We start from the raw sequence: 8,792 nt of genomic DNA, 5'->3' as shown, positions 1-8,792 counted from the left end.
ACCTAGAATTTTTATTCTGTACTTACCAAAAGAACAGTTTTAGACTTAGACACATTTTTTATCATATTTCACACTGTGCAAACAGAAAAAGTAAAACATAAGTAAAATAAATTGGTTAAAGTCTTTCTAAAATTTCTGCATATTTATAGTCAAACTCTTCTGAATTCATGTTTGACGCAGTTGTTGATGTTTGTGTTTTTCCATATACTTTCATCTTCTGTGCCGTCATGAACATTAGCATCCCTAAAAGAATGTTCCACTATTATTCCCCAAAACTTTCTTCCAAGCTTCTGACACTCCCTCATGCAAAGAGTGTTCATGAGCAAGCACAGGTGATGATCACCCTGTCAAGATCACTGCTTGGTCAACAGCATGTTAAAATGCTTCCCATGAAGGTGTGGAAAAGGACATCAAGAATCTGTTAGTTTCTGTCTGTGGCCATACCACCCTGAATGCACCCAATCTCATCTGATCTCAGAAGCTAAGCAGGGTCAGGTCGGCCTGGTTAGTACGTAAATGGGAGACTGCTTGGGAATACTGAGTGCTGTAGACTGTTTAAAAAAAAAAAAAAAAAGAATTTGTTAAATACATTTATTGTTTATTGTACATGTGAAAACATAACCCAACAGCTTATCTCAATTCCCTAATATTGTCTGATGTTTTCAGAATATAAACTACAGCGAACGTTACGTGTCTCTTCTTCCTTTCTTTAGTCTTTTATGTTAATATACATGTTTAATTGTAATGGACACTCCTATGGAATTTATACCCATCCTTCATGGTATAAACTCTTCAAATTAAGTTTTCAGTGAAGCTCTTATTCACGATGTTAATTGTAATTCACAGATTATTTTCATAGAAACAGTAAACTTTCTGCAAAATTCATATAGGTAATGTATTGTTTCTATTCTTAAACTTTTGGGGGGTGGGATTTATTTCCTTAAATTTATGTATTTTTTAAAAAAAATTATTGGAGTAGAGTTGATTTACAATGTTGTGTTAGTTTCAGGTGTACAGCAAAGTGAATCAGTTATACATATGCATATATTCACTCTTTTTTAGATTATTTCCCATATAGGCCATTACAGAGTACTGAGTAGAGTTCCCTGTGTTATACAGTAGGTCCTTTTTAGTTATCTATTTCATATATAGTAGTGTGTATATTGTCAAGCCCAATCTCCCAATTTATCCCCCACCCCTTACCCCCTGGTACCCATAAGTTTGTTTTCTACATTTGTAACCCTATTTCTGTTTTGCAGGTAAGTTCATTTGTAACCTTTTTTTAGATTCCCCATATAAATGATATCATATGACATTTGTCTTTCTCTGTCTGACTTACTTCACTCAATATGACAATCTCTAGGTCCATCTATGTTGCTGCAAATGGCATTATTTCATTCTTTTTTATGGCTGAGTGATATTCCGTTGCATATATGTAACACATTGTCTTTATCCATTCGTCTGTTGATGGGCATTTAGGTTGCTTCCATGTCTTGGCTAATTGTAAGTAGTGCTTCAGTGAACATAGGGGTGCGTGTGTCTTTTTGAATTATGGTTTTCTTCAGATATATGCCCAGGAGTGGGATTGCTGGATCATATGGTAGCTCTATTTTTAGTTTTGTAAGGAACCTCTATTTTTAGGTTTTTTTTTTTTTTTTTAATGTGGACCATTTTTTTTAAGTCTTTTATTGAATTTGTTACAATATTGCTTCTGTTTTATGTTTTTTGGTTTTATGGCCCTGAGGCATGTGGGGTCTTAGCTCCCCAACCAGGGATGGAACCTGCACCCCCCGCATTGGAAGGCAAAGTCTTAACTACTGGACTGCCAGGGAAGTCCCCTATTTTTAGTTTTTTAAGTGCAAAAGTTCACTCTCTCTAACCTCTAAAGCCAGTGGCAGCTCTGTGTGGGCATTCTTCACATATTGCATTATTGTATTCCTGAAGATCTGTGAATAAATCAGGTGTTTTTAAGTGGAACCGTATTTTCTACCATCTTAGATTTTTAATTCAGAATTGATGTTCTTAATTTTTGCTAGATCTTAACATTCTACCCTCTCCCCAAATGAGTCTTTGACTTTATCTCCCTCTTTCTTGCCCACATCTCTCTTTAAGACAGAGTTATATAAACTTTAGTTTAACTGTCCTTGGGAGTGCTCAGTGTTTCAAGTAAGCTCCCTACAAACACTTCTGTGAAGCCTTAAACCCGTGTGTGTTGTGACTAATAAACCCAATGATTATCTGGTTTAGATCTGTTTTGTTTTATGAGCTAGCTTAGATTGGGGACATTTTGTTTTCCATTTATGAGTTAACACCCCTAAATGTGTTCTGCTGAACACCACCATCACTCCATCCAAAGTACTTTGCCATAAAAGCAAAGAATTCCTTATCAGCTCCGTAATTTTTTATTTGTTTTTTTCATATGTGTTTGTGTTTTAAAACATATTTTCCATGGTAGGGACTATGTAAGTCTTAGAAATGCAGCTAGACAGATGTACTGACCACAGTTGCCAAGGGAGCAGTTTCCCTGGCAATGGCCAACCGTCATCCAAGCAGTCAACATTCTGTGTCCTTCCCATGTGACTTGTTCTCACATGCTGCAAAACTTGGGTAGGGGAAGCAGCTCTTTGTAAATCATCCGTCCCCAGCTACCCGCAACCGCCCAACACACCACCAGTTTTCATGAAGCAGGCAAGTGAGAACAGGTGGTAAATTGTTTGTGATGCTTTTTGAGAAGTTTTACAAGGGCTCAAGGTCACAGTTCACCATGAAGGATTTCTGGTTTCTCCAACTTTCTGTTTCAGCCAAGAATTTATTCCAGTCATTTGAAGAAGATCCAAATATATACCGGTCAATGCCCAAAGGTCAAAGCTGCAAGAGATCCAATAACGAGGAAGAAGTCTTTTGCAGAGTAAATATTTTCTAGTGGTTAAAAGGAGAGATAGGAAGAATCAGGCATTTTCTAACCATGACTTGCAATCAAACTACATTGCCTGTCTGCCTATATTTCTACAAGTTGTGGATGAGAATATTAATCCTTGTTGGTAGAGTATTGGATCCTCTCATAAAATTCTATGACTAAGATCGATTTCTTTCATGTTAAGAAAGGTTAGAAAAAATATTTCATAATATCCTTCAGCCTTAAAAAATGTAAGGTGGCATGCAAAAACTACAGTGGACAGTTGTTTTCCCAAAGTATATATACAACATAGATAGCATGTGAGTATCTGCTGAAGTGAGGTTTCCATGTTAAATGTCTTATGTGTGCTGTGTCATTTTCTCCTCACAATAACTCCAACTGGCAGACGCTATTAATATTCTCATTTTACATGTGAAAAGCAGGTTTTGCGAGATAAACTAGTTTACCAAAGGTCTACCGCTAGTGTGACGATTTGAACTCCAGGCAGACTGACTATAGATCTCACATTGAACCCCACCACTCTACAGTACTCCCCCTGTATGTGCAGACCTCTTTTTGTGTGTGTCAGATTAACACCCCATAGGTTGCTTTCTCTTTTTTATTCTCCTTTCTACATATATTAGCATGGTTGCAACCATGTATAAAATCCTAGAATTTGATGTATTAGCTTAGAGTTTGAAAAACATAGAAAAAATGTTTCATAAACTTCCGAAAGCTTTCACCTAATCACAAATTTGAGAAACAAAGAAATACCAATGGAGAGGTTTCTGTCCCCAAAGGTATTAAGAAATATATTTGCAAATATAAAGACGAGGCCACTCATGTTAAACTTAATCAGATCGTTCATCCACGGAATTCATTTTCTTGCACCATTATTTCAGTATGATTTTTTTCAAGAGTTCAGTTTTAAGCTCCACATATGAAAATGTAGGTGTGGGGACAGAAAAGAGTAATAAAAACTACTAATATTAGGAATTGGTTCTGAGTATGCAAAGGTAGATGAAACAATAGTTGTCCTACTACATATTACATATTCTTTGTAGACTTTACTGGGTCAATTGACTATTTCCTGTAAGAAGGATTTGAGGACCACCTATACTCCCTTCAACCTGAGCAGTTTTGCTCTGTTTTTTTGTTTTTTGTTTTTTGTTTTGCGGTACGTGGGCCTCTCACTGTTGTGGCCTCTCCCGTTGCGGAGCACAGGCTCCGGACGTGCAGGCTCAGCGGCCATGGCTCACGGGCCCAGCAGCTCCGCGGCATGTGGGATCTTCCCGGAGCGGGGCACAAACCCGTGTCCCCTGCATCAGCAGGCGGACTCTCAACCACTGTGCCACCAGGGAAGCCCTTTGCTCTGTTTTATATTAAAATTTTATTAGGATTAAATTATTATTAAATTTTATCTTAGGATAAAGCAGTTTGAAAATAATAGTTTTAATGAAAAAAGATGCAAGTTTTGCATCTCCAAAAAATATGTATAATATAGTAGATGCCATTCTGTTTCTATAAGGGACAGAAACTCTATTTCAAGGAAAGAGAGTTAAATAACAATTGAAGGCAAGACTTAGAAGGAAACACTTCTTGATTCTGAGAAATTGACATCCTACAGAAATATCACTTAAAGTGAGTTAAACAGAGACCTTCCCTGGGAACTTTATGGGTGATATAGAACCTTTCAGGATAATTTCATCTTCCCCATCCTACCTGTATCCTACCTCCAAGTGATGATCCTTTGGTGCCTGCTATCTGCTACATGGGAATGTTTCTACGGGCTCCAACTGGTTGGTAAGCTAAGAATTGTGTTCATGTTGGAGAGAATCGAACCATCTTTTGAGAATGGTTCCAGTCAATCTGAATTTGTGAATTGGTAGTACATATGATTTAAAATATTTGTTTTTAGATGATCCTTTTTTCCTTAGTATGCATCTCATCTTTAAAAATCAAATATGAAATTGTCCTCTGTCTGCTTTTCAGAGAGAATTTTAAAGCCTTTCTTAATTTGGTAATTGGGCACTACATATTGAGTATTTACTGTGTTTTTTTCTTTCTAAAAATGGATTCCTCCTAACTATGGCCTATTACAACTCCATCTTTACCAGACACATCATGGTTTGGGTTGTTGTGGTTTTTTTTAAGTGACGTGACATGATTGATGTAATCTGGCATGATTCATTACGATGTCAGGCATCAGCAGAACATTCTGAAAAAATATTCATCAAAATGTATTACTGTAGAAGTTGCCACTTGGAGATTCTATTTCTGGTTAATTTCCTGCGTGGTAAAACAGAACACCTTACTGACGTCAGAGTGCGTGTTTTTGGGAAGTGTGGTTATTAAAAGAGGTGTTCCTGAAATCCCAGTGTTGGCTTAAGGTTTTAAGGTTTATCACTAAGCAGCTGGGGACTATCAAGTGAAATATCAAAGATGTTTCTTCCATTTACCCACTATCTTTGACTAAAAGAAACATAGTGTGAAGACTGGTGCTTTTGCCTTGATCCTACCTTCTGACCCTCAGGGACGGTTGTAGCTTAATCAGATGATGATAAACAGAAGCAAAGGGCCAGCTCATGGGCTCACAACACTGTCGATTGCTTATACGGGAGGTATTTGTTATTGTACCTAAAGGTCAAGATCATAAGGCAAAAGCCTCCCTTTTTCCTCTCTAGCAGACAGACGTTTGTAGACTAGCTGCATGGTTCTTGATGTGACTGATTGTGACCCTGGTAGAGGTCAGCCAAAGCTCAGTTTACAAATACTCTAAAACTAGATCATTCTGACAGTCACAAACTACTAGCTTATGGTTTGGTACCCTTCCTACTAGCGGGATGGAGAAAGGCTGTAAGTCAAGAAGTATACTAAGCAAAATACATATTACAAGTACATTATTAGATTAAAACAGTTCTCTACTTTCAATGTGATCGTGTCATTTTGCATTTAAACCCTTTTTTAAAAGTCTTCTTTCCAAACCTAATATTCACTATAGCTGCTTAAGTATATTCAGTAATTACTATATGATGCCTCATGTTAGCCAGTATTTACATGTCTTTTCAACTGGTTTTTAAAATATTTAGTCTTCAGCTAACCTCTTAGATTATAATCCTATCAATCAGAAATTGTTTCTTTCTTTATCCTTGCCATAGAATGTATTATTAAAATTGTAACAATTTTTAAAAGATTTGAGCAAAGGTGACCCTTGAAAGATACATGTTGAAATGTAAGGAATTTTTTTTTTTTTTAATAAAGAAAGGTCCTTTGGAGTAGCTTTAAAATTCGTTTTCAAAATCTATTTTAGCATAAAAATTCTCTTCTGCCTCAATTTTATCTGCACTATCAAAATATACATCCCATGTTTGCCATGACACTATCTTTTTAGCTATCCCACCACCACTATGTTCTGAATGTGGCATACAGCAAACCACTCATTCAAAAAAATGTTTACTGAGCACATACTAGGTGCTAGGCACTCTTCTAGGGCCTGGGGACACACAGTGAACAAAACAGAGCCCTCTTCCCCCGTCTTCATAGGGTTTGCATTCTCTGGGAAGGTAAGGAGTTGCCAAGTGCTTAGATAAGCGTATGATGTGTCAGATGTGATCAGTGTTAGGGATAAAAATAAAGTGAAGAGAGGGTATAGGGAGAAGTAGGGACACTCTGCGACATTTGTTCATTTATTCAAGAGGTATTTTTGGAACACACTGTGCACCCACTGTGTGCAAGGCATTGCAGTAGGCAACAGGCAAGACAGGCACAAGCCCTGGCTTATAGCTCATCATAGGAGAGAGAACCTTAAATATAACTAGTTGATTAAGCAGTCTGAACCCTGACGGGGTACTACAGTCATGAAATAATCCTTACTTTCAAGTGTGCCCTGTACTGGTTTCCTGTCCTATCCCTTAAGGATCAGTGGTACCCATGTATGAGTTCTCCAGAAAGCTCTACAGGAGTCCTCCTCACTGAGAGTTCCCCAATGTGGCCTAAGCTCTTCTGATGCCTCAGTCTCCTCCCACCTCAGTCTCCACCCTAAGTCCCCACTCCCAGCCTCTTGGCGGGCAACCCTCTGGGAGCATGAGATGACAAGACAGTGCAAACCTGGTTGGTCCATCTGACCTACACAAAACTCACATGTTCTTTTCGCATTGCACATAGCAGTATAGGCTGGTTCGTTGCTGTCCTCTCTTTGTTGTCTCTCTCCTATTCATTTTGTGACACTCGAAAGGGCAGCAAGTCAGATCAGCCAAGGGAACATACAAGCAAATGTTCAACCAGAGAGTGGACTCCCAGTCTTCCTTCCTGAAGGTACACACCATCTCTACAAGCAAGTCTCTTGAAGTCCCCACACTTGGTTAGGAGAGTGGAACATTCCACTTTGATTCTCTACAAGGAGAGAAGGACAACAGCAGCAATTTTGTTCTCAGTACCTTTCGTCTTTCAAACTCCTTACATTTTATATAGTCAAGTAAGAAATTTTAAATTATGAGATATGAAAAGTAAGAAAATGTGATATATAATCAAAGGAAAACATAGTCAATAGAAGCAGGTCAATAGATGACCCAATTATTGAAACTAGCAAAGGCTTTAAATAACTTTAAAAAACATGAAATGATTTATAGGAGAAGGTAGATATAATGAGGGTATTTCTGGCGAGAAAATGGAAACCTTCCAGAGAATCAAATGAAAATTCTAGCACCAAAAATCTACAATATCTCTTATTTTTTAAAGTTCATAGGAGAGGCTTGGTAGCAGATTAGACACCAAGGAAGAAAGAAGGAAAGACTGGTCAGTAAAAAGTATTCAGACTGAAGCCAGGGGCAGGCAGAGGTTGAAAAAATTACCTACACATAGAGAGCATCAATGAACTATGGGAAAATACCAAGTGATATAATTGAAGTTCTAAAAGGATAAGAGAGATGAAAGCAGAAAAACATTTGAAACAATGATATTGAATTTTTTCCAAATGAAGTGAAAATTTTTATCCCACAGATCCAAGAAGCTCAATAAACCCCCAGCCAGTATAAATGTAAAGTAAATCACATTAGGATAAAATAATCAAATATTAAATTAGACTAAGTTAAATAGTCTTCTGACGAATTTCTTAGAATCTCTAGCATATACATTACAAAATTCCTACAAGGGAATATAATATATACATTTTTCAGTTTTTTAATAGGAAATCCTTTTTTTCAGGGGGTACCATTGTCAGGTACATATTTTGGGAAATGATGGGCTAGTGGTAGGGAGAGATATACAAACGGACTAAAAGTTGGAAGTTTCATTATAATTATATGAAGAACATGTTTTATAAACACAGCAAATAGAACAAGTAGTTGAGGACAGATGTGCAGGTAAGCAAGAGAAATAAGACTATTCTAGGTGAATGGAAAGATGACTTTGAGAGTAAAGTACCAGAAGGACTTCTAAGGAAAAATTTAATGAATTCAATACGACAGGAGGGCAGGATGAATGGACAGTATGGCTAAAAAAAAGCATAGTGGGCTAATTTGGGGATGGATCTGTATGTCAAACTAAGAATTTTGAATTTTTTTTATTGTGAGGAGTAGAGTGAAGTAGACAGGAAAGAGGTGGGATTTGGTCAGCTTTTAAAGAAAGTTTACTCTGCCAGTTATATGGAGAAAGAACTGGTAAAAAGCAATTGGCAATGGGGAACAAAGTAGAAAACTGTTAAAATAATGTAAGGAAAGTGACAAGAAACAATAAATGTAAGAGCTGTCTGTAGAAGTTCTCTCAGAGGAGAGAACCATCTTAGTGGTGATTAATTTTATGTGTCAACGTGACTGAACCACAGGTACCCAGATATTGGGTCAAACATTATTCTGGGTATATCTGTGAGGGTGTTTCTGGATGAAACTAATATTTAAAT

At 37.2% G+C, this 8,792-nt stretch overlaps 1 pseudogene; it reads left to right on the top strand.

Annotated features, from left to right (window-relative positions):
- Window positions 1-430: 430 nt before the first annotated feature.
- LOC117200721 (uncharacterized) lies at window positions 431-553 on the top strand (annotated as a pseudogene).
- The last annotated feature ends 8,239 nt before the right edge of the window (window positions 554-8,792 follow it).

The sequence above is a fragment of the Orcinus orca genome, chromosome 10 (genome assembly GCF_937001465.1).
Source record: "Orcinus orca chromosome 10, mOrcOrc1.1, whole genome shotgun sequence".
NCBI lineage: Eukaryota > Metazoa > Chordata > Mammalia > Artiodactyla > Delphinidae > Orcinus > Orcinus orca.
This window is presented reverse-complemented; position numbering and strand designations above follow the sequence as displayed.